Source organism: Rissa tridactyla, chromosome 5, assembly GCF_028500815.1.
Source record: "Rissa tridactyla isolate bRisTri1 chromosome 5, bRisTri1.patW.cur.20221130, whole genome shotgun sequence".
Classification (NCBI taxonomy): Eukaryota; Metazoa; Chordata; class Aves; order Charadriiformes; family Laridae; genus Rissa; species Rissa tridactyla.
Window position 1 is genome coordinate 75,222,029 of NC_071470.1, and position 26,854 is coordinate 75,248,882.

General features: G+C 41.6%; 1 protein-coding gene across 6 annotated transcripts in view; it reads right to left on the minus strand.

Moving 5' to 3' along the window:
• WDFY3 (WD repeat and FYVE domain containing 3) overlaps positions 1-26,126 on the minus strand; it is a 178,025-nt gene extending 151,899 nt beyond the window's left edge. For 4 of the 6 annotated variants that reach the window (XM_054202045.1, XM_054202043.1, XM_054202044.1 and 1 more), the window contains exon 1: positions 25,991-26,120. The gene's annotated coding sequence lies outside the window, so the exon portion shown is untranslated. Of the gene's footprint in view, positions 1-19,719; positions 20,891-25,990 lie in introns of those variants that run through there. The other 2 variants (XM_054202046.1, XM_054202042.1) reach the window with 2 other exon arrangements.
• Between the last annotated feature and the right edge of the window lie 728 nt (positions 26,127-26,854).

The window sequence follows — 26,854 nt, forward strand, 5'->3', positions numbered from 1 at the left end:
CGTTTCCCACCATTCCTCCTGCTCTGGGCTAAGCATACTGTTTTTAGGCTGCGTGCTGCACAGCTGGTGTCCAGGTATTCCCAAGGATGAGAAGAAACAGATTTGCAGAGGAGGTTTCATTTCTGGGTTGCCAGCCAGCTATTTCTGTTCTACAAGAACTCCTTTCTGGCCAACGACCTTGGACTTGAAGCCTTGAAGTGCATGTATCCCAAGAAATTATTTCCTCTCTGCTAAAATTAATGTTACTGTTCTCAGAAGGTTTCTGCGTCACATCTCTTTTTGCTACAGAATTTTGCCAACTCAGACACAGTTAAGGCAATAAGCAGTCTGACGACCAAAAGTATAGATCAGTATATATTTAAATGTTTACATATATCCTAAGGATTCTGTTCAATGTTGCAACTGAACAAGTTGAAGGTGATGATATCCATGATTCCTAACAATAAAAGCTTTCTTATTTATCCTATCACATACTACACCAGGAATCTTCAGTTCCTAGAGTCTGTTTCCAAAGCACAAGTACAGCTATAAAATGTTTCTGTAGCTGTTGTGGTGCTAGCCGTCTCATCCCAATTTGCCAGCCTTCATCAGAAGAGTGCTGCAGAATTCTGATTCTCATCTTGCAGAAGAGTCTATTTACTCAGTTCCTTGAACTCCCATCGGTAATCCACAGAGCACTGGAACAGGCTGCCCAGAGAGGTGGTGGAGTCTCTGTCTCTGGAGACATTCAAAATCCACCCGGACTCGTTCCTGTGCAACCTCCTCTAAGGTGATCCTGCTCTGGAAGGGGGGTGGGACTAGATGATCTCCAGAGGTCCCTTCCAACCCTATGATTCTATGGTTCATACTCTGTGAGTTTGCAAGGCTAGGATATACTCGGACAGCCCTCTTCAAGTCCAAGTCATGTTTAACTTAACTGCAGTAACAAGGCATATTAGAAAAAGAACATTAAGACAACAGTTTCCATCAATGTCGATTTTACTGCTCAGTCTACCACTTTCTGATGGTAAACGAGATGATGCCTTATTCCAGTAGCTACCTGGAAACAAGGAAATTTACTGAACTACTACCATCATCCTGATAGGAGAGAGACGTTCTGAATATTGTCCAAGATTATTCATCATGTTCCTGGGAGAGCTCGTTCTGCAGACTGCCTGCAAAGTCCTCACAGCTTTGTGTTTTGCCTTCTTGGCAGCTGCCAGGGATCTCATTTTGAATCAAACTTTTCCCATCTTGACCAGCTTAATGTAAGTGTTAGAAATAAATTTTTTAAAAATCCCAACAAGCACCAACAGACTAAAAGAATACTGAATAGCCAAATAACTGTTTCAGCCTGCAATGTAAAATCAAAGAGGGTCCAAAGTAAAAGGTCATCTTTTCATTTAGTGACCCCCAAGTTGAACAGAAGACTAGCTCCCGCAGCCATTTGGGGGAGTCTGATCTCCCCGTGCGGCTTATCACTAGCACTTAATATACTAACCTAATTGATTTTTCCTTTTTCTTGAACTAAAGGGAAACTAAGGTACTGGAGATCAAGTCCTAAAAAGAAATAAAAGAAGCGTAAAAATGAAGTCAGTCTACAAAAATTATGACCACGTACTTCTTTCTCCTTTTTCAGAAAGTAGCACTGAGCACTTGAAACATGCTAGTCTGAGTTTCTCAAAATGGCTTTACTTTACAACTGGGAGAGCTCAACAGAACGCTCAGTTCACAGGCTTTAATTTGTTCAGGCATCACAGCTAAATTTTCATTGTGTGCATATTTAAAGTATTTCCACACGGTGCATCTCATCCTGTTAAATTCACATTCAAAACTCAAATCAACTTTCCTCAGTGTCTCCCCAGACAATCTCTTCATTCCTCAGTTCATTCATCGCGTTTTCCTTTCTTCTTAGATGTTAGATCCAACAGAGATCCCTGACCAACAAAGATATCGCTCCTGATCATTATTAACTTCAATCAGATTTAGACTAGATAATACCCATTTTTATGCTCCAATTAACAGTGTAACTAGATGAATTGCCCAGCAATCCTAAGAAGTTGAAAGCAGAAGAATGCAGATAACAGATTTAGTTTTCAATGTTTTCTTTCTGTCCAAGCATGCATTCCACAAAGAGAACTCATTCTGACAAGACTTCAGACATGAAGTCTTTACACAAAAAAACCATGGGTGAATTAAAGCCTTCCCTTCAAAGCGCAAGATCTGTAAAAAGACTCAGTAGGAAGCAAGTTTCAGATCCAGGCCATTTCAAATGGCTAAGTTTTAACACATGCCCAAGAAAAAAAAATATTATTAAAGACACTGAATGACTTAAGTCAAGGAAATGTCACTTGCCAACATGAAATAGTGATGTCTCTTCAGTCATCCAGTAACCTCACTATTTGAGTGGTCTGTATGGTCAACCATGAAGAAGTATCTTAAGAGAAAAGTATCAACAGATCATAATTTTAACTCTTTTTCCACAGTTATCCAGTTCTCCCTGTTATCATGGGCACAGAATCATATCTTTATTAGTCAGTATTTCTAATGGATTTGTAATATTGAGTTTGTGTATGTGTGAATTTTAAGTTTCCACCTAGACTTTTGTCATTGGTTGGGGGTGGTTGGTTTGGTTTTGTTTTTTTGCTGATGGAGGGAGATGGGACAACATTTAGGAAGAGGAATATAGCAGCTACTTGATGATACACCTTGACCCTTCCCTCCCCTTAACAGATTCTTACTCAACTTGCTCAGAATATAATTTGAATAACCTCTTCTTCCTCTGCCTGTGAACCACCAACATCATTTTTTACAATTTTGTCCTCTACTATCCGTCTGGAGTATTTTCCAAATGAAAAGGAATCCTACTACTCTTCTATTAACTGCAACCTAAGTCGGTCGCTTTTTTTTTCCCTATTGCAGTTAAAACTACTCAAAAATTCTGCACTAGAAATATCAGAATACATCAGAAAAAACACGATCCTGGCTAAAATTATTTGTGCCGTAACCAAAGTATACCAAAAATAATGCCCCTAATGAAAAAAGAAAACCACCCCAATGCCATAAAATTTTATCATCATTCTACTACATAAGAAATAAGTGAACATGAAGTAAAAAGAAGCTAAAAACTGGTGAGGTATAAAAGTTGACTGTTAACACTATTTAAACTCTTGTTTATTTCTGTTCCAATTTATTTTTTTTTTAAAAAGTGTCCTTACAGTTAGTTTGATAAATATCATTAAAGACACTAGCTAACCATAATCTGATGGCTGCAGATTCCTAACAATTCCGTAAAGAACTGTCACATTTGGCTTGCTGCCCACAGCATTATAATAACTGTAATAAACCAAAGTTTGTGTGGTGTTACTTTGAAGGAATTGGGCTTTTCACAACACAATCACAAGTCTTTAAGTTCTCTATGATGAAACGAGGAGCACTGCTGAACATTGCAAGGTACCAGAATAATCATGTTTACAAACTGAGATTTATTTAAACTGAGCTCAAGAAAGGTATCGCAGAATCAGGAAATGCCGTACAAGATAAGTCATTAAGCTTATTGATGCCACCACCTTCCTAGCTTATAAGGACTTCACTTTTTTTTTTTTTTTTTAAATAAAAAGCTTAACCAAGATACTAGACCGGCACGCTTTTCAACTTCCAAACACCAGAGACTATTATATTGCAACCCAGGTATGTCAGGAGATCTCAAGCTGGAATTTGTTTGTTTTAAGAGATCAATTTCACCAATAATATTTTGCCTTCTTTGCAATGAAACGTCACCACCTCGGTTCTCTTCCTTTTGAAGATCTGAAGTGTAAATACCCTTTAAATGGAAAGATCAAGTACCACTCTTGATTAAAATTCTTTGAGGCCTCTCCTTACCAGGTAACACGATTGAGATTTACTCTTACAAGAGTGAAAGTGCAAGGAACAGATTAGTTTTAACTCTCTTTTAAGAGGACTAACATTTCATGGATATGTCCTTAGTAGCTAGTTATGTAGAAAATCCAAACAACACTGAACAGGAGAGACATTAGAGATTGATCAAGAAATTCTTCAAGAATACCACTGAACTTGAGCTGCTGTTCATTTCCAGTGCGTTCCTAATACAATTGTAAATTGATTCCAACACTTACCTCCAACTTGTTAGATGCACATGTAGAATTACAATTTTCCATTGCCTTCAACAGAAAATAAACTCTCCAGTAATCAAATTCAACAGTGCACTGAAGCTCAAAAAGAAAAGCGGAGATTTAGGCAACTGCAACTTGGAAGAGAAACGACCAGACTCAAAAAGGAAAATAAAAATCTTTTCTCCAAAGCAGCAAAGAAACATCTTCCTCTTAAATTCTTCAATTTCTAAGATTTCTGGCTCACCTGATGACTGCTTTGGAAAACAGTAGTATGAAAAAAAAGCCCTTTAATTTACTAATTCATACTAGACCTTGTCAAACACACCACTACAACCAGAGAGTCACACACTAAGTTATGCACGTATTCATTGAAACTGCTAAAAAAGCAGTTAAATCCTTCTTGAAGATCATATCACTTAACACTAGATGAATCAATTGCAAGAACGACATCTAGAAAGGAGAGACGTGGAGGCAAACAATAAACATTCCAGGAACACACCGATTCAAATAATCGCCTCTTTTCCTGCAGCAGACAGGACAGACATAGACTCCTTACAAATCACTACACTGTATGTTTTTAAAGAATCACTATTATTTTGGAATTAAAATAAGTTCTTGGGCAAATTCCTGAACTAACAGGTTTGTATTTCAAAAAGCATCTGACGTACTTCTCAAGTCTAGGTTAAATCATGTGTGTATTGACTTCCATTTCACTGTCCTTCAAATGTTTGGTTTGGTACTCGGAAATACTGTATACACAAATCTGACACAAAGATGTTTTGTGCAGGATCATAACGTGCTCTTTTCCAAACAAAGTGTTTTGAGCCAGGTCTTCTCTGACCTTAAGGAGCTAGCAAGTTACAGACTGATTTCCAAATTTCCTCCATTACTTTATTTAACAAAAAACAAACAAACAAAAAAAACAACACCAAAAAAAACCAAAACAAAGCCAAAACATCCATTTCATGGCCAGATATGACAGATCCTAAAAGCCACAGAAATCCGGCTTGGAGAAGTCCTGAGGTCACTAGGAAGAACTCTGGGATAAGGATCACAGAACATCTCAGCTGAGAAAGTCTGAAGAACGATTTCAAAATTCTCAATGAAGTTACAGGACTTACATAAGCACTACTTTTGGGAACTTGGCATTAGACCAGTGAATCCCCACCGCCATGGTGACAAAGAGCTAGCCATGATATGCAGCTGTTTTGTTTCGTTGGTTTTGGGGTATTTTTCCAAAAAAAATCTTTGCAATCCTTCCCTCCTCACCATTACTTTCTGGGATTCCCCAGTATCAGGAGCTCTGATAAAGTACAACTGCATTTGCGGGGCTGAGGTATGAACTTTGGCAGAGTCTTCAACAGCAATGGAAATAATCAAATAACTCAGTGACAAACATGGCTATCAAAAATGGATTGAATATGCATAGCTAGGCGAGGCTATGCCTGAGAAACACAACATGGAAGCCAGAACCCAATGTTCCTGCCGTGAGAAATTCAGGGGGTAGAGGTATGAGTAGACAGGATTGAAGCTTGGTTCATTACACATCCAGTCTTCCAGTTGCAAAAGAGAACGTCTTCTGTATGCCTGGTCTCTCTAAAGCAGACTGAGGAATACCGTCACTGAAAGAAAAGAAATTCCAACGAAAATAGCTCAGACCAAAAGGACCACAATTTCTTACAAACGACAGCACTTTAAAAAATCAAGACAACTTGCTATCTCTCCACAGTACAGACACAACGAGCAAGAAAATGCATCTTTTGCATTCCCTATAATTATTTAGCATAAGATTTACAAACTAAAGCACCTTAAACCCTTACCCTCAATTTATTTCTTGGCATAGGACACTAAGCGCTAGAGCCTATTTATGACTGATACAGATCACATTTGACACAGAAACACAAGCAGTATATCAAATAGGTATCACAGATCAACTATTATTTCTCCTCTGTTGGGACCTGTATGTGGTATACTCTGTTCATCTGTAAGCAGAGAACAGTGTTGCAGTCTAAAAGTCTATCATCTCTTGTCCCGCCACCCAGTATTGTCCAGGCAGGTTTCTCAATGTTAATCATGGATCAAAACAGCCTGTCTACGGTCACTTAAGCTCACAGGAAGCCATGTAACTTGAAACAGAAACAGCATGACATAAAACTGAACTGAAAATGAAGTGTGAATAGGGTAAGATGTACAGCATTTTTATAATATATCAATTGCCTTCATTACACTGCAGTGAGATCACTTGGCTGTAAAAGCATGAGATTTACAACTACCTCATCTTATACACAGGAGCACTGTATTTTATTTTGTGATCCCTGGGAGGGGTGAAGGGTGGAGAGACAATTAAAATTTCACTCAGGCCCACCTTTTGAAGGAAGAAAAAAACGCCGGCTGTTTACATGCTTCCAATATCATGAGAAAATGAACTAGTAGCTTTTGACCTTAGATTCAAGGGAGGCCATTTGCAATACCATTTCATTTAGATCCAAGCAAATGCCTTTTCTTATATATCCATAAAGCATCAAGCAGTTTTACTTCTCGTGAAAAAATTAATTTCTCTATATATTTCATACTTTGTGTGATTTACCAGGGTGGTTTGATTTTGCAGCATACTGAATTGAAGAATAAACCCAAACAAGCCACTGCCTCACTGGCACTGGAGAGAGAAGGAAACAGCAACACAGGAAAGAAAATAACTTGTTCACAAAAGAAGCTGGGGGGGGGGGGGGGGTTGCCAAGAAAAGAAAAAAAAAAAAAAGCAGCAACCAGAACATAAGCAGCTGGTGCTCAGGGACTAGGAAGGACTTTGGCTCCACAATAACAGGATCAGTTGCATAATCGCTGCTGCCTGAGAAGTTATACAATGTCCATCCTTCTCCTCATTAGGAAAACAAATAAGCAACAAAAAAGTCCTTTTAGCGCACAGCAGCTAATAAATGAATTACCACATGTTAAATACTACTAAAGAGAAGGCCCTCTGTAGTTTCAAACATTACTTTTTAGCTTAGTGGAACATAAAACATTAAATTAACCCTTACTAAAACCATCTTATTTCCCTAAAAGCAACATGTCCTAACACCAGTGCCAAGACACAAGAATCTACCACCTGGCTTTTCCAGCCCTGCTCTCAGAAGACATGTTCATATTGGAGAAAGCTGTCTCTTAAGGCTAAATTGCATGAAAGGCGACCTTTCCTGTTGCTGCAGAACTTTGTGAATTCTGTGGCTACCTTGACACTTGAACTGGAACCAAACTACTGAAAAATCCGAAACACTAACACAATTCTAATTCTATAACTGGATATTTTGCAGATACTTACAGCAGAACTGGCAAAATATTCAGAAGAGAAATGGAGACAAATCAACCTACAAGGAACAACACATCACTGAAGAACGAGCAGGAAAGAGTTTTTCCTGAGTGGTTACGTATTGTGCAGACCTGTACGCTGTGGCATTGCACAAGAATGAAAGTGCGGTTTGACTCAAGGATGAAAGACCGTGAAGATACTGCATGCTGATTAAGAGGCAGCTGAATTTTAGCTTGCCAGGACTGAATCCATAAAGATAATTCTAGCCTAATTATAGCCCTCTTGTTAAGGACTTGGACCAAAAGAACAAAAGTTCTATCTCCTCATCTAAAATTTGCATTTCTCTATGATTATCTCTTTTCTGCTCTAAGTCTTGTCCATTTGGTTCTTCTTACCTCTGGGTCAGAAGGTTTATACCTCCCTGCCGTGATTTGGGCTCACAGCCCAATGCTGCTGCATTGCAGAGTCAGCAAAGACATGATGCAGCAATATTCCTGAATTCCTTCAGATGTGGAAGTACATGTCATTGCTGACAAACCCTGAAAGCCATACAGATGAAACTCAGAGGTCCCATGGCACTTCAGAAAAAAGCAAAAAAAACCATGACAACAACACTGAGATGGACATCTTAGCCATTTTATGCTCTGTTGTTATTTTCTATCTAGTGTCCAGAATATTGCAAAATTCACTGATTGTGCAAAGACAGAACAAACATTCACTCTTCTGCTCACCTCTACAACTCCAAGCGTTACACCCTGTGCTGAGCACAAACCACTTCAGCACCAATTGCAGGAATCAACAGCTCCCCTTAAAGAGAAGGGGAAATATGAGGATCCATGTTGCAGTGGAAGCACAGATCAATCAAAGAAGAGATACCTAACGTATATTCCCCATAAGCACCACTCCAGCCTGTCAGATGCTGGGTAAGCAGATGGATGAGAACGGAACCATCTCTAGTCAAGGCCAGGCTGGATGGGGCTTTGTGCAGCCTGGTCTAGTGGGAGGTGTCCCTGCCCATGGCAATGGGGTTGGAGCTAGATGATCTTTAAGGTCCCTTCCAAATTCCAACCCAAACCATTCTAGGATTCTATGAGAGAGAGAAGCTCCAACCCGAAAGCATGCACAAATGAACATGCTGGCCACGACACAGATTGATTCTGTATATCCAAGATATTCAGGGACCAGCAATAACAGAAGGACCCACCCTTCTCCGCTTAACTCACCAGTCCTGGACTTGCCTCAGGAAGGTGATACAGACGCTATTCTGCCACACCAGCCTCTTGCCATCACTACACCTGAAGCAGACTGTCTTGACCAGTTACAATTTCTGAAGCCATGGCCAGGTCAGGGCAGCATTTCACTATCAACCACCGTAACAGGAGAGTAGCACATTTCAAACTCCACTTTTTTGTTTTTGTTTTGTTTTTGTTGGGTTTTTTTTCCTCCATATTAGGTATTGCTGCAGATGGCAATAATCCAATCCTTAAAGCCCCTTATTGTGAATATGCTACAATGCAGCATAGCTTTATCTATAACGTCTCAGCTCTGAATTAAATATGCCACTTAGCTTTCCTAATGCTTCTGCAAGAACTCAGAATTTTGATTAATGACCTGCTCTGCACCAAGTGCCCCTTACACCAATTTAATCAGCAGTCCCCTCACTCCCCTCCTGGCTCTCCGGCAAATGCTGTGAACAATTTCAGGACATGTGAACATTCAGGACTCAGGAGACCCATTTTACCTGTTCAAAGAGTAAAGCAACTCCAGCCCACTCTTAAAACACTACTGTACACTAATCTGAGTTCAACCGGAACAGCTACTGTGTTTGATGAGTGTGATGCCCTACCCTGTGGAGAATACAAGAAGATCTGACAACACCACCCCTACCCTAGCCCCCATTCTTTTTTGCTTTGGTGCTAAGAAAGGAGGAGAAAAAACACAAGCATAGAGTGCTCCAGGACTCCAACATGCAAAATCTGGCACTGTTAATAAATTTACTTATGAGATAGCTATCTAAATGCTGAGAACTAAGCAAGCCAGAAAGCTCACATGCTAAGCTCACAATGCTACTAACTGTGCTACCCACTTTCTAACGCACAGGAAAATGGTTTACATAAAAAGATGTGTCTTATTAGTAAACTCACACATCTAAAAGATAATCAACTTAAACGACTCACTTTTTAGTTGTCTAGGATCGCTCTACAGTTGATGATTTCCAATTAAACAGCTCTTTGGAAGTATGTCTTCAAACCAGCATCTAAGGTAATGGGAATCAAGCACCTGTAAAAGACAATTATTTCCTCCCAGGGCTATAAGGGCACCTACACAACTGTCTTGATTTTGGACAGCTGGGTCCAACACACTTAGGAGAAGTGAACTCCACCCTCCACGTGTCTCAGTTGATGAGCAGTTTCTTTTAATTTAATCACTCACTATCGGGTATCAAATACTTCAAGTCTGTGATGACCTTTTTTTTTTCCCCCAATGAAGAATGGAGAGACAACTAACTTAGACTCACGGCAAAACCCCTCCTAAGCCACTAGGCTTTTTACATCCAGGAAATTTGTCTTTAGCTTTTGCAAATATAATTGAGACTCATTCTGGGTCCCAACAAAATTTCCCAATTAAATTAAAAATATTTATTTCTTCAAAGGGGGAAAAGAGAAAGGAAGAAACTAGAAGGAAAGAGAAAAGGAGAAAAAAAAAGGAGCAATGATAGGCAAAGTAATTAGCAGTGACATGTTAAAATTACAAAATTGAGCGGGCGAGTTCTGGATGCAGGAGAAAAAAAAGCAGATGCTTCCAGCAGACATGAAGGAGGTGCAGAGTGGAAGACAGACCACAGTTTTGTGGACACACAAGTCCTGAAAACCAATTTACTTAAACCACTAGAAGCTCAAACACACACGTTCAAATATGATTATTCCTGCTTTATAACCCTAAAGCTTAAGTTTGGGGAAGAGGTCAAAAAAAAGTTAAAGCAGCAATAACATAAAACAGTGAAAATAATGGTCATTTGATTTTCCCTTTAAACCATTAAAAGGCTTTTGCCTGCTTTGTCAGTAGCATACTCTAGGAAATCCCAAAGCTTACTATGTTTTGACCTAAAAAGAACACAAACACGAACATAACATACCATTTCCTAAACTTGTCAAGTCTCAACAACTACTCCCCTGCCCAGCAAAAAAAACAAACATAAAACTTTCATCCTTACATCATCCCAGTCAAGATGATTTAAGAAACTAACGCAAAGAAACAAAATTAGGATTTATGTATCTTGTACAAAAGTCAAGTTCTTCAACTCACTGATCACCAATCCTATGGACAAAAGGGAGTCAATCCAGATTCTACAAATCAGAAACAAATATGCTGATTGCAAATTACCTGTGCATGTATACGCGAAAGATTTAAGTCCAAAAAAAGCAGTAATATTCAGAATGTCAATGCTATCCTGAATTTAGATGAACTGAAATTATCAGCACAATTAAGGGAAAAAAAAAAAAATCTATTTAGTCTTCAGTGTATTCTCCCTTTGATTTTCACTGATAATTAAAAAGATCTCCATATTTAAAAAAAAAAAAAAAAGGCAGGGATAGGGGAGAGTTTTGAGAAGGGTCTGAGTGTATCAGCTCATGCTGCTATCTCTGGTTTCTCCCTTGCTTTGAACCATTTCCAGGAGGACACTGGAGGAATTATCTGTAGCAACCTTTTTCCAAGCAATATTTTGGCATAAATCCAAAGCATTTGTTTTAAAACTGAAGCCCGGCAGACTGTATCAGCAATGGACCTGTAGAAGGTCCACAACACAGTTTCGAAAGAAGAATTTTCTTTCAAAGGCAAATCAGGAAGGACATACAATTGAAATTATGACACACACAAAAAAGATACCCCCAAAACCAGCAGAATGGATAAATGAATGCTCTGGCAAACCAGCGCGCACGTGCACACACACACACACAGTCGCCTTTGCTTGCTCTCATAAGCAGAGCTTTTTGCAAGAGCAGAGTATCAAAACAAGCCAAAAAAGGAAAGCAAAAAAATGCATTTGTTTCATTTAAAGCACTCCCAGGAGCAACAGTAGCACACGTGCCAGACTTACAGGAACAGACACTGCAAGAGAAACACTGTGAAACAGAGATGGGTCACTAACTCTCATTCTCTTACTTGTGGCAAGCTGACACATTCCTTCCCTCTGCCTGCCCAGACTTGTCAGCGTACCACTTGGAAGCAGCTGAAAAACTTACAACGATGTTGATAATGTAGAGCACACATTCAGATAGCACCTCCTCCTCTATCAACCAGTGGTGACACCCAAAGGAAAAACAATTACCATCCAGCAGGAGGTGCCCAAAAGGGACTGGTAATAAGGGGGCAGGGCATCACTAACCAGTGAGATGAAGGAAGGAAGGAAATGAAGAGTAGGAATAAAAACTCAGGGTGCATTAAGAGCAAACAGCTTCAGAGGTGGAAAACAAATATTCCCTCCCGAAATCCCCAAACTTTTTTCTTCAATTAAAGAGCAAGGGCAAAAACTACGTCTACGTCCAAGTGGGACCAACTACTGCTATTTCCTAAACTGAAAGAAGATGGGGGGGGGGTGGCGGGGAAGAGTATTGCACGATGAGTGCAACACAATTTTCTTACGCTTGCAAATCCACCAGGAGAGTTTCTCTAGAAAGCTCAGAAGAAAAATAGCTTTCCAAGAACTACTGTGGTACCAATGGCACTGCTTTGTCTCCACGTCCATCTCCCTGCCCTGTTGACAAGACAACCAGCAGAGTGGAAACCAAAAAGAAACAAACTGGTTTAGTCCTGGGAGGACCCCATATTCTGAAACCATCTGACATGCTTAAACTATTGGTGGGGGGACGACAAACACAACACCACACACAACACCACCACCAAACACACCACCACAAAAAACCCCATCCATCCAAACAAAAAAAAAAAAAATCACCACAAAACAAATAAAAAATCCCCAAAACCAATCCCCTTCAAGCCCTCACCTATTGTGTAGACTAATAAAATTTCTACATTTTTGAGACTGAATTATAAGTGACTACGATCATTTTGTTTAGACAAGCTATTTTAGTTCAGATTTTCCAGACGTCTTTCCCAAAGACATTTATATTTGCTATCTCACCCACATTATTAAATAGATCATTTTGAGATAAACATGGTCTCCTCACATGAATATACTCATTCACTACCAAAGCTGGCACATGCTGCTCAGCATCATTAAACTGATACCTTCGGCTCAGCAACTTTGCTTTAATCACATTAAAGATACACCAGCTAATACAACCAATATATTAACAGAAGCCAATAATTCATGCATCTGAATGAACACACAGGGGCTAACTGCTGACTGACACCATTATACGGATCTCTTTGTAGACAAGGCACCTTCTAACATTATCCATTTTAGTACAGTCAAATGCACAGTTACATACTAGGAACCAGAGTAGGAAGGAGGGACTCGAGTACATAAAGCACAGATTGCAAAAGGATAACCAAAAAGCCCACGGCAACATGAGTTACACGACCCTTGGATGCAGTGGGAGGCACCCCTGGGTTACGGGAGACGGGTGAGGAAGGAGGGGAGGGTTTTAACGCAGGCAAGAAATACTACTCTCTATACCAGAATGCAGACAGACTACCCTGAGACATCTAAAGGTGATTCTTCTTAAAGGATCTTAAGCTCTAGAGGACAACTAGAATACAAATAATGACTACCAATCACTTAAATATATTTTATTTACCACTGAAAGCTAAATTTATTACTGAAGGTCAAGAGAAAGATAAAAAGAGACTGGGTCATCTTCTCTGTATGCAGATCGTATTTACCTAGCACAGGGATCTCTGACCTAGCGGATAATGGTATTACAACTACCAGATTCTTCAAAAGACAGTTGTTTTTAATGAAGAGAGGACACCACAAAAGATGTCAGGCACTGTAATTACGCTCCTCCAGTACACATACTTTTCAGATCTTGCTCTGAAACATCCAAGTTCTCAGTCCCTTTCTCTTTGCCTCCTTTTCCTTGCCTTTTTATTGACAAAATATTTAATTTAGACTAGGTTAGCTATTCATCAAGATGAATCAACAAGACCTTGCACAACAAATAGCAGAAAATAAGAACAACCTACTAAGGGGTATAAATTTTGAGAGAGTATTGTATTTTTAGTACAAGCCTCCAGCTCACAATGAAGTTTTGCCATCTTCTTCTTCCCAGCCCTGTTCAAAATACTCTGTTAGGTCTTAGGAATCCCATCTCAGGAACACTCATTACAAATGATATAAAGAAGAGTGAGAAGCCTACTTACTAACATCAAAATACTTAAGCATAGCAATGAAAAAGAAAGGGAGGGTTAGAACACCACTTTCTTTCTGTAAGATAGAAACAAGGAACGGCATTAACACAATACGCATAAATACATATGGATGTGTCCTGCCATTTATTGTCAGTTCATAAATAAGAGGGGAAGACACTGAAAATGGGAAACAGAAAGCTGCAATGATAAATTAGAAGAAACTCATGTAATGAAACTCACTACAACTCCTACAAAGTCTGCTATAATTAAGGAAAAGCATTATTCCTCTACTGGACACAATGAACACTGCCGTATTTCCAACGAACAGTGTTTTAAAAACACAACCATAAACCCCAATGGGCTGAGGAGACCAGTCACTTAAGCAGCAGCTTCCCCTACGAACAAATGATTTCACCTATCAGCCACAAAAAACTGTCCTTCCTCCAGCCTGTGAATCTTCTGGGGCTGCCCAGCATCAGACTCACTGCTGCCAGACAGGTCATGAACAGCAGCAAGGCCTGTGCTCCACATGCCACCCTATATTATTGCACTAATGTGCAAAGCCTAGAAACGTGTATTTCCAAGGACTAAAGCGAACAAGTGCCACTCTTCTGTCTCAATACAGTTCAGCCTAAGTGCTATTCTAACAATACCTTATGAGAGAGCTGGAGGGCAACAGAAAACTTGTTTTTTACCCCAATGCTCAGTGTCACAGCGAATTGGTAGAAACAAAATCCTCATGACTAGTTTGCCGGACTACTTTTTTATTCTTTTCCTACAAAAATACTTAACTGTTGTTACTGAAGAAACTGGGGGAGAAGGGAAGGGGATCTATTTTGCTAGTTTTACTTTTTGTTGGTAGATTTTACTTGTTAACTGGCAAACTGGCCATGGCCATATAAGTAGTCATTAACAAGAAGGTGAAAAGAAAAAGGTCAAGTATTCTTGGCAAAACAATTCTACAAAATTCTTCAAGATATCTGCAGACAAATACCTCTTGCCCAGTCTAAAGAAATGGTAGCAATACTTGTATTAATGAGAAAATAACAGACAAATAATAAAAGTCTTTATCCAGTCTCCATTTTCCTTTCATGCAGGCAAAGCTATCTTCCCAAAACATTTATACTGAAAACTACTCATGGAGAATATTCATATGTTAACAAGAAAATGCAACGCTGTGCATACACCACAATTTTTTTTTCCTTTAAATATCAAGACCGTCCATTAATCCCAAGCAATGCAGTTCTTCTAAACTAAAAGGGTTATTCAGAAGCCTTTTTTTCCAAACGTTATTTAATGCTTTAACAAGAAAGTATGACTTACGACCAATGTTTTTTCTGTGTTCCAAGTTAATACTAAACTTTCAGTCAAGTCAGGGTGTTCCTAAGAGAGAGTTCCTGCCCCCCTCCCCCTAATTAACTACAGGCTTGTTTCCTTGAACATACACCCTGAGCAAAGTAAAAGGGTCAAAGTACACTTACTGTTTATAATTAATTTGTTTAAATTTACAAAAAGCAGCCTGCTTTCTCCTCGGCAGAGGTAAGAGCCTTCCACATGCTGTGCTAACTTTCCAATGAGGTTTACATTAGCCGCTGACCTCATGGCCACTGACACTAGTCACTGCTGCCCATCACTCCAAGAACAAAGCAACAGACCAGTTATAAGCCCAATGGTGAAAAACAGTTACAATAAATTATCTAGTACTTCCATACCGCATCAGATAACAAATGACCTTATTATCTTCAGTATCACACAAAAAAAAAAAAGAAAAGAAAAAAATTCACCTTCTGCCTAACTGCCATAGTGCTTCATGGTGCACCTGAAAGATTCACATGTCTTCATTTGCTGCTTAAAGCACATCAAAAGCTCACCCCAAACCCACCACCTCTTATCTCTTCCTGTACAAAGTTAGGCCTCCAAACCCCACACTGCCAACTAAAACACCCTACCAAATGTCCTGCTTCAAGGAAGCAGGACTAGATGTCCCTTCCAACCAAAATTTCTCTGTGCTCAAATCGTCCTGGGTGAACTTAAATTTTAAGACAAGGCTTTCTTCCCAGCTCATAATAAAAATCAGCATTCAAAGACTATTTAGCAGCAGCCGGTCTGTTGAATCCAAGTCTTGCCCCATCATTAACATCAGAATAAACCCTTCAACAGGGTCCTGATACCGACAGATACCGGAGAGCCTTTCACAGACCATCAGAGAAATGAATTTTAGAATACATGACAAAATAGGACTGCTAAAAACATCTGGGTTTGTTCGGCATTTTGGACATGGCCCAAGACATAAAGTAATTTTTAAATGCATTTTTGGAAGTGGCAAGAAGTTCACCATACCTCTTTAAGCAAGCTTTTAAGGATAACTTTGCAGAGATAGGCTGTGAAAGTAAAGAAATACAACATACATACGTCCCTCCCTCGCTCTCCACACAGACAAAACCCACCAGAACAGCTTCAAAATGTAGCTGTGCAACTTAGTGCAACTATTCACAGAAATAGTTATAAAGACAACATATTTCAAGAAAGCTGCTAGAAGCAACCTCCATCCTTTCATAAGTGACAGAGAGCAAAAAAGCCTATTGGCTTCTGGACACAGAACATTTGGCCCTCCATCACACAGATTCACAGGATGGTTAACTTCTCTAGTAACTTCATGTGGAGCTACCAGGAAATTAACCAAAAATCAAGACATATATTTCAATTGACTGTGACCGTGCAGTGTTTGAGATGTGGGAATTACTCCACTTTCCGACTCAAAGGCAGCCTTAAGAGGAGTGCTACAGAGGGCAGACAACAAGCAGGTATTCTACAGATCTCCACTCCACCACCAGAACTCTCAGCTTAATGCAACAAGACAGACCTAAACTGAACTACAAACAACATGAACACCTACTAACAATGGTATCCCTTTTTTTATATATATAAATTATTTAGATAAGCTTATTCTTGTGTGTTGTGCTATTACGTTTTCATTTGAAATATTTGTCCTTACTCAGGCTGCAAGTTCAGCCTCATTTCTCAAAGGATGATGGAAAAGAGGATGTGCAGGAAAGAGGAAAAGAGTTTTCATCTTTCAAATTTATTCTGCCTGTGCCAGAGGAAGCTAACCCCCTACTTTGGTATATTCTCTACTCAATCTGAGCTACTTCAGAGAAGCACCAACTATACTGATCTCCTTTGAAAAAGAAAGATCACAATTTAAAGACACTTATAACTAGATGAAAAACATATTCCCAAATACATTATTTGCAATATACTCACTTCCTCTGCTTCCATTTACTTAAAAAAAAAAAACCAAAAAACCCACAAACAAACAAAAAACCAAACATTCAGATCATCGTGTGTATTTGAAGCAGATATATATACACACATACGCGCTTTACTGAAATAAAGATAGGTTATAGCTTTAGGCGGCTTAACTGATCAATAGGCTATTCCAATTCGCACCAAGAAATTGTACCAGTAACTAGGGAAAAAGAAAAAAAAAAAACAACCAAAAAAAAGCCAGCTACCAATTTAGCATATCCAGACTCCTGTCCTCACAAATACAGGGATATCACCAGTGAAACTGCAAGGGATTTCAAACAGAGAGCAAGGAAGCCATTTTTTAACCCCTGATCCAACACTGCTAGAAACACAGTTATGTTCCTGGTAGGAAACTGAAAGCAAAGTATTTCTATCTCCAAAAGTGATTACGGTCAAAGTAAGAAGTGTTGCTACTGTGCCTTTACACTCTCTAATAATGAAAAGCTTGAAGAAATACTCCCTGGTTACTTCATGACCCACTCAAAACCTAAATTAAATATTCTTTACTAGCTTATCCTTACCGCTCAGAACTGTGAAAAAAACTTTTGCAAACCTAATTAACAAGCAAATTAGCATCCTCTTAGATCATATCCACAGAGACTTTGTTTCTACATTTCTATTGTGGCTCACTGCTCAACTGCTACTGACTCAAATAGTAGCATTTAACTTCTGATGCAATACCAAAACTGTTTCTCTGCCTATTCCACGTGACTGCTTATAAAAAATGTTTACTTCTGCCTGTTCAGAGATACAGACTTTCTTCTACAAGTGTAAAGAAACTTCCAAATTAATTAATTAGTTAGTGAAATTAATTAATTTCACTCTTTTTCAGTCACTTTATCAGACAGGAAACTAGTGATGACAAGAGTATTGCCAGCTCAGCATCCTTCTCAATCTCATCATATTTGTGGCATCCCAAGTCTGAGCATTTTGCCATGTGAAGATTCCAAAAATGTTGTAGCCCTCACTGTTGTGGGAAAAATTTGACAACTGCATGCTCAAGGCTCAAAAAACAAAAGAGAAATCCATTTATTTTGTGCTTTTCATGCTTTAAAAGCCATAACTTGAGTCAATCTCACAACTGAGGGCCTGCACCGTGACATTTCAACTCTTAGGTTAGCAGCCCTGAGAACATCAAAAAGCTCAACTTTTACATTAAGAAACACTCTTGTTATCTGCTTTGTCTGTCATTCTACCAGGTGATACATTCTGTACTCTGCACTCACGCAAATACAAAGCAAGGCCTTGATCTCGTCCCTGGCTCTCATGTGAAGACCCAAGGCCGTCCATAAAACCCCACTGGAAGTAATAAGGACTTGTCTCTGCAGTTGTATTCTTGCCGAGGCTAAGACCATCAATGGCACTTTGAATGCTATGGATGTGGTGAATCTTAGCACAAAACCAGTCGATAGTGGTCCTATTATCATCAGCCTGCAGTGAAAGCACTCTTCTCTCCTGTTGCAATGTCAGAGCACTAAAGCCCACTCTCTCCCATTCAGCAGGGATTCAAAAGCTTCCAGCATTAAAACAAACACACAAGGGGAAAACCCACAGTCCTCTTAAGTTTCTTCCACTGCCAAAACAGTAAGGTCCTGGTTCTACAACAAGACAACTTTGACAGATACATGAGCTTACAGCATTCAACCTGAAGGAGCTGGTAATTCCCAACTCTTGGGTCCCATTAGTCCTTTGGCTGTTTTCAGACAACTGCTTTGTTTCTTCCCCCCACCCCACAAAAATTAAGGATCACTTCCAAGCTTGCTGCAGTTATTCCATACAACATTTGCTCCCTGCTCTCCACAGTTTGGCTGCGGGAACCGCTTAAACTAGTATTGCCACTGAAGCCTCCATATCATCCAGCCCAAGCCGAAAAAAAAGAAAAAAACAACTTCCCCTAGTACAGTCCACCTACTATGAACAACTCAAATGCCAATACTCCACGCCAGTCTAATAAACCTCAGACAAAAGCTGAGGCTGATTATGCCAAGCGCACTTCTATCTGATTAACCTTCTTAATGATCTTTACCCTCCCTAAGGCAGTCTGAACAGTCTTTGTCCCTTTTGGAATTGGCCATCATCTAAGCACTTGAAAACTCTTTTAAAAGTTTTGTTACCGAGCCAAGTTGATATTTTGTCATATTTTTAATGAAAAAGCACATGCATTCTCTGTGTGCATTTTTATTTATTTTCTTAACAGCAAACCTTCTGGACACCCTAAGCATCTTCCTAGCCCTGCAATTTCTCTTTCTATTCCCCTAATCACAAATTATACAAAAAAGGACATACTTACAGTGCCAAGTAAACAAACGAATTTTAGGAAGCCCCTGGTGTACAAATCCCCTCTTTTTATTACAGCTCATCTGTGAGTTAAGATTTTGCTTCTCAGCAAGAGCTAGGCGCAGCAAGCAACGCTACTTATCACCTTGGCATTCAAATACAGTCCACTTTCTGAAGCAACCTCCCGTTAGCTACTAGTTTACACAAATCAAACCACCGTGCTTTGAATTATACTGAGATATTTACCATTTTTACCATCTGAAAATAATAAATCATCTGGTAATCTAAGAATATGGTTCACTCACACCCACGCTCCACCTAGCACAATGCTACTGAGAAAAGTTAACAGCAAGGTGATCCAGGTAGAGCTACCGTCCAATACCCGACACATGGTAATACCTCTGACAAAACCAGCAGTGAAAAGGGAAGCCAGATGAACATTTGGCTTCAGAGCTCCTGATCCATATTTTCACTGACGTCATACCATTCCAAAAACAAAGGACCTTAAAAAACATCTAAGGAACATGAGGGAATATCTTCCCTTTCTAGCCACATGTGTCTGTCTCTCTCATCACTACTAAATTGTCAGCTCTGAAGGTTTTGCTTTTTCCCTTTGCTTATTTGACACTGCTGCTTTAAGTTAAGCATTGATTTTGGTAACTCCGCCCCCCCAGGAATCTTAAGTTAGACATGTAACTGATTAATAACTACCCAACCTGAAAAAGTACAACTCTTACATACTTTCACTGTAATATACAATTTCTCTAGAGCAAGAGAGAAAGGGAAGAAAAAGTCCACCTGGAAAATCCACTTCTTCCATGTGTTTTCAAATGTATTATTGTCTGTACGCTAAGTTAGCCAACCTGCTCAAAGCTTTTTGCTTGTGGTTTCGTAACAAAATGCATGACATGGAAATAACAATATTTGTGAAGGTACAAGAACTAAACATTCTTTTAATGCATATCTGATTGCTATAATTCAGACTTATCCATCTTACCTTTCTCCTACATTTCTTAATGTTTGCCCAAAAATATGAAGCTATATGCCTTCATATCATTCAACATCCCTTATCATTCATTTATTCCACACAATTCACACTCTCCCAGCATAACATTGTTCTATCACTTTTGAAATTTTAAAAGATACTTTTTTACATGTGTTACAGTAGGTTCTGCAAATCTGTTCCTATTCTGCAATATGAGAAGCATTAGAAGTCACATGCTTAAGACAGGCAAAAATCCATCACAGGACACAACAAAACCAGCAACGCAGTCAAAACTGTTTTCCCTCAAAAGGGGAAGATCCCAAAAGATGACATGTAGCTCTCACTGGAATAATCCAATTCCAAAGAAACATCAAACATTTTTTCCCCAAATCTCAACACAGACAGTTCTACTTCCACACTGACAGCTTTGCTCAACAGGTAGGGAGAGAAAAAAAGAAAAACAAAAACCACACCATAAAAAACCCAAAAGGATTCCCTGCTTTTATTCAGAATTCCAAAAATGTCAGCACAATTTTCAAAAATTATGTCAATTGCACATTTCCACACAGAACAGAAATCAGAAACATTTGCCCTAGAGTTGTTCATGGGAAAAAAAAAAAAAACAAAACCAAAATAAGTATGTCATCTTCACTCACAAAAGACTTAAAGGAAAGAAAAAAAAACCCAACCAAACTACCTCCTGCACATTTAGAGCAAAACAATGAGAAAAGGAACAAGACCTATTCTTCCTTCTTTGGAGCTCCAGGACAAAGCTGCACTTCGCACCTGTTTTGAAAGCCTCAATACCAGCTAAGAAGTCCTAGCAGGGATAAGCCAATTCCCCCAACAGTGACACCCACACCTGAGACCAAAGCCATGGTCTCTTCACCAGGCTGCTGCTAGTCCTCACCAGTCATCAAGACCCTTTTTGTAGCAGCTGACAGAGAGAGAGAGAGAGAAAAAGATGCTCAATGTGCAAAACCCTGTTTCAGTTGAGTAACTAGCAGCCTTTGGTACATTCTGACCTAGGCAAGGGGCGTGGGAAATAATCAACAACCCCCCCAAGCCCTTCAGCTACCCTAAAGACCAAGTAGAAAAGCCAAATTCCTGCAACTCTTACAGTTACATATTTAAACACTTTATTGGCATGTATACTACAGTGAAATTTTAGATAAAGATTATCCCCCCCTTCATCATTAACACAAAAATTCCTTTTCATTACAGGTGAGTATCAAATCAACATAGAGGGTTTAAACAAGCCACCTTGAGTCAGAAAATGCTGCACAATACTAACCCAGCAGTTTTATACAGTATTTCCCATTTCTCCTTCACCTGATAAAGTATTAGTTAGCATAAAGATAGAGATATGCAACAACTGTGACACAGACCACTTTTTGCTTAAATAATCATCCCCATCAACCAAAGGATGACCCAAACACAAAGACTCTGTAGGTACTGTATTATCTTTCACTGGTAAAAAAAAGGAAGGTGCTGTGCCCACTTACCTGTAATGCCACAGAAGAACAGGGGATGCAAGCAACAAACAAAAGCTTGCAATATTGCATCGCAAAACACAAGTTGCTTGCCAAAGAGGTGCTCTCAAAGGCCAGATCACCGATAGTGCATATTCAGTCTTGCAAAGTCTGCAGCGCTATCACCTGAGCCAAGATGCTGCTCCCAGGTCTGCACCAGTGACTTCAGTTGAAATGTTACAAGCCACTAGCAGAATTTCATACATAACATCAGAAGCTTTGACAAGGAGAGCACAAACAGGAATACAGGATAAGGCAACATTTTCTATGCCATCTGGGGGACAGCTGGTTAAAACAAATGTGCATAGGTGCCTCATAATTATGTCCTGTCTACTCCTACCCAGCACAAGGTGTGAGCAGCCCAGCAGCAGGATGTAACATCTCCAATAGAAGATAACAGGAGCTATACAAGAGTGAAATTGTTTATTACAAGATGAAAACTGTAAACCGAATCACAAAGTTAAAGAACCGAGCTGTTCAGGAGATGTGCCAATCTTACGTCAGTGCGCCTCAGTCCCTTCATCACTGAAGGCTGCGTGAAGGCTTACAATTACAACTCAAGTTGTAGGTCCCTCAGGACACATATGTAACAAAACAAGTATTTTTAAAAACAATCAGCATTTGCCAACTCAAAGAAACCAATAGCATAAGTATTTGTCACAACTTGGGCATTTTAAACACTGTACTATTGCAATCAGCAACAACAGCAACACAGAATCAAGGAGGAAACCAGTGAAGTTAAAAGCTTAAGTACTAAAGCCATGAAGAAATCATTTGTTTTCCCCTTACACAAATACCCAAAAATTGTACTATGGATCAACAAAAGATTCCATGTCCCATTTCAAAATGCAAATTTCTTTCCAGTAACGTATCATAGGAATAGACTTCCACAATCCTAATTATCAGAAAGGCAAGCTCTAGGGGGTAAATTATGACTAAGATTTATGGTTTCTCACAGCATACCATATCCGTCCTCTCCAAAATCTGTTTACTTTGGACAAATGATACAAGACTTCCTTATAGCAGGAAATCCTGCAAGTCAAAGGCCACTGCTGAAACAGTATTTCCACTATTTTGCAACAGGAACTTAAAATCACTTACAAACATGAACGAAACTGCTGATCAACATCACCAGAATTGTCCTTTAGCAATTTAACCATCAGAGAGGGAACTACTGGCTTTTCTTCACATTCTTCAGCTTAGCACATCTTTGGAAACCCAAGTAAATCCCCATGACCCAACAGTAGAAAACAGTTAACACTGACATCTGGGAAGTGAAACATCATGTTCCAACACCAGAGTTTCCAAACAATCTCGTGACAGTGCTGAGCATCTCACAGGGTAAGCAGAACATCTGCCCACACTCACCATAAACTCTGCACACGAAGCATCCCAGAAGTTTTAAGTATATTAAAAAAATCCAACTGAACACTTGCAGAAAAGTATGAAATAGTTAAGGTAAGACTGCCAGATGTGAAACACGTTGCTGAATTCCTCTAACAGCAACGCACATCAGTACACCCTGAAGACCTGCTTGCCTTGTATACTTCTGGCAGTTTAGCTCCAGTAAACCAGAGCTAAACACCAAGACTTTCATACCTACCCAGATGGCTGTTAGCATACCTTCTCAGCCAATTCATGTAGCAAGATGCAACAAGATAATACAGCCTTCTGAACTGAATTTGCTATTTACAGGTTGCAAATATTAAGAATTGTAATAATTTTGTTACTTAGCATCTTTCTGTTACTGTTCTGAAAAAGAGAGAGTTTCTTTCTCATAGTACTGACACCACACGATACTATCAAGTAACTGATCTTAATGCACTAAACTGAAAATAAAGCAGCAATCAACTGGACATACTAATCCTTACTTAAACCTTGATATGGAAATGTTATAACACATTTTTAAATAGGTGCCAAAGATATTAAAAATCACAGCAGCATTGTGCTTAACTTGCTTCAATTTGAATCAAATAGATAATCACTTAGCTAAGAGGTGCAGTATAATTGTAACCATACAACCCAAAACATACTACATTTTTATTCCAAGTCTAGCAGCCTAAAAGCACCTGGCTAATTGGAAAAGCAAACAACCACCTCCAGTTCCTAGCAAATACATACCAAACTGAAGAGGAATACCATTCACTGATCTCTAGTCTACAACCACGGATATTTGAGGCATTCTTCTGCCCAAAACACGTTGCTATCAACAGTGTTGAGTATTCCAGAGCTGGCTCCAATTAAGCTCAACAGACCCACATCACACAGTATGGAGATACCCACTTGTAGTCCAAATATGCAGTCAAAGTTAGATTATCACCACTTCTTGACCAGGATCGTGGAGCACAATGCCATATTAACACAGATGAACATTTCTAGCACCCAAGCTAAGAACGCCCTGCAATGCATTCTGCTTCATAAACATGCCTGCCTATACCTTAAAAGTACTAAGGATTTGGTTACTGCAAGTGACCAATTCACATAGCAGTAATTAAGTTTCATATTTGCAAATGCCTGGAGTCTAGCAGCATTGCATAGGATGAGCAAAATACTGCAGAAATGCCAGTTCACACAAACTGTACACTTTGTTCACATAGCCTACTTCAAGATAGCACTAACTTGTCACCAAAAATCTGCCAAGACTGTAATCAAGCTGGCTCTCTGCAGAACCAGCCTGGATCCATGGAAGTCTGTGAGCTGAGGAACATCATATAGCTGTACAGCCATAACTCGGCACGGAGGCATGCATAGCCACCAGGTAGCAACAGAGCTCTGCCGCAGCTTATGACTTCATTGATAATTTCTGTTTGCTACAACATGCAAAATTTACTTTTCCTAAAAGGAAACCTACTGTTTGTTTTCCATATTAAAATTTCATGGTCCAACACATGCAAATGCATAGACTTTGTCACAAACCTACAATGCCAAGTAACCAAAATTCAATCATTAAAATAAGGCCAGGACTCTCAGGTCTACACTGACATCTTGGGAGTTAACTCTAGTTAGACAAGAAATTTTGCTTAGATTATTCGTGAAACTACAGGTCAAAATACATATATTTGGTCCTCCACACTATTTCTTCCGTAAGTCTCTCTCTCTGCAGTCATACGTAAGCACAGCCAGAAATTATGGTCCTAATCCTTCAAGGTGAACATCACTCAGGGTTTCAACACCCAGCACTACTGACTGGCCTCTGTACAAACCTCTTCATCTATGCAGATCACCTCTCAGAACTGCAGGGCAAAAACCACGTTGAAAGCAGGCAGCAGGTACCTCAACACCTCCGAAAACCCCCATACACCATGCTCCGGTCCCCCCAGGAGCCCCAACCCCCGCGTCCCCGGGGACGCACCGCCACACCACGGGGTACTTTAACTTGAACGCCTCCGCCGCACCACGGTGTCGATAGCTCGAGGGCTGCCACCAAAATAAATAACTAACTAAAAAAAAAAAAAATTAAGGGAAAACAGCGACCTGTCTTCGCGCCTGTGAGTCGGACCCCCCCGGGGTCCCGGCTCCCCGCCGACCCTCCCGCGCACCCAGGGACTGGGACCGGCGGGGCCCCTCCCGCACCCCCGCCGGGGCTCCCGCGGGAAAACCGCCCTCCCCGGCCACAACAAAGGCCGCCCGAGCGGCCCAGCGCCGCCGCAGCGCCCGCGGGGCTCCGCCGCCCCCTCCCGGGCTCCCCCCGGGCACCCTCCCTACGCCAGGCCGGGGCCCCGGCACAGACCCTGCCCGCCCCCCTCAGCTCGGCGGGGCCGAGCCGGCCGCCCCGCAGGCAGCCCTGGCGCGGGGGCCGCGGCTGGAGAGCAGCCACTGAAATAAAACATTAAAAAAAAGGAGGGGGGGGAGGTTGCCCGCCCTGTGACAATGATCTGCTACCCGAGGCACCTGCGCCGCCGCCCCCTCCCGCCTGGCGGAGAGAGGCGGCCGCCCGCACGGCATCCCCAGGGAGCGGGGCGGCCGCCGCGGCCTGCGGCCGGGCCGGGCCGGGCCGAGCGACACCGGCACCTCATCAGGGACGGGGGCCGCAGCCCGCCGCGCCGGGCCCGCGGGGTGGCGACGGGTCTCCCCGCGGCGCGGCCGAGCCCGGCGGCGGTGCAACAAAGCGCCGGGGCCCGAGGAGCGGCGGGCACAGCCGCCAGGCACTCACCGGGAGGCGCCGGGGGTCTCCCTCGGTGCCGCTGTGCCCGGCCCGGCCCGGCGGGCCGGGGAGGGGGCAGCGGGCGGTCTCTCCTCTCGTCTCCTCTGTCCGCTCCTTTCCACGGCACGGCACAGCTCGGCGAGGGGGGTGGGGGGGCGGTTAGGCGAGGGGGTGGCCGCGGCCGGGCGGTGCGGGCCGGGCCGGGAGGGCGGCTCCCCCGCTGCGGCCCGGGCGGGCTCCGGCGGGAGGCGCCGCCGCCGCTGCAGCGTCCGGGCGCTGGGGTCGTTCCGGCCCCATCAAGGCCGGGCCGGGCCGAGGGGGCCGCGCGAGGCGGGACGGAGGGAGCGGGGCCGCTCCCCACGGCGGCTGGTGGCCATCTTAGTCGTCCTCCTCCGCGGCGCAGAGTGCCCCCTCCCCGCCCGGCTGCCAGCGCTGCCTCCTCCCTCTGCTCCTCCTCCTCCCGGCTGGCTGCGGTCGCCGCCGCTCCCGCGGCCCGGCGAGGCCGCCTGAGGAGAACCGGTCCGTAATGGCGGTCCGCGGGAGCAGCCCCTCAGGCAGCAGCCGGTCACCACCTCCTCCCCGCAGCGGGAAGGGAGCGCGCCGGGGGGGCTCCCATCCTCGCTCGGAGCGGGACGGCTCGACAAGAGACACAGGCCCCCTTCTCAGTTCTGGGACTGTTTACAGTTATTTTAATTTTTAGAGCAGCGGGTTTCCCGGGCAGGCATGTGGCGTGTTTGTTTTCTCACCGTTTTCTGACAGAAATCCCGCTCGTCCAGTACCAAAAGCCGGTGTTCTGTCCCCACCACCACAGGCCCCAGCAGCCAACACACTACCCTGCCTGCCAGGAGGAGAAGGCATCTGAGCCTGGAGCCT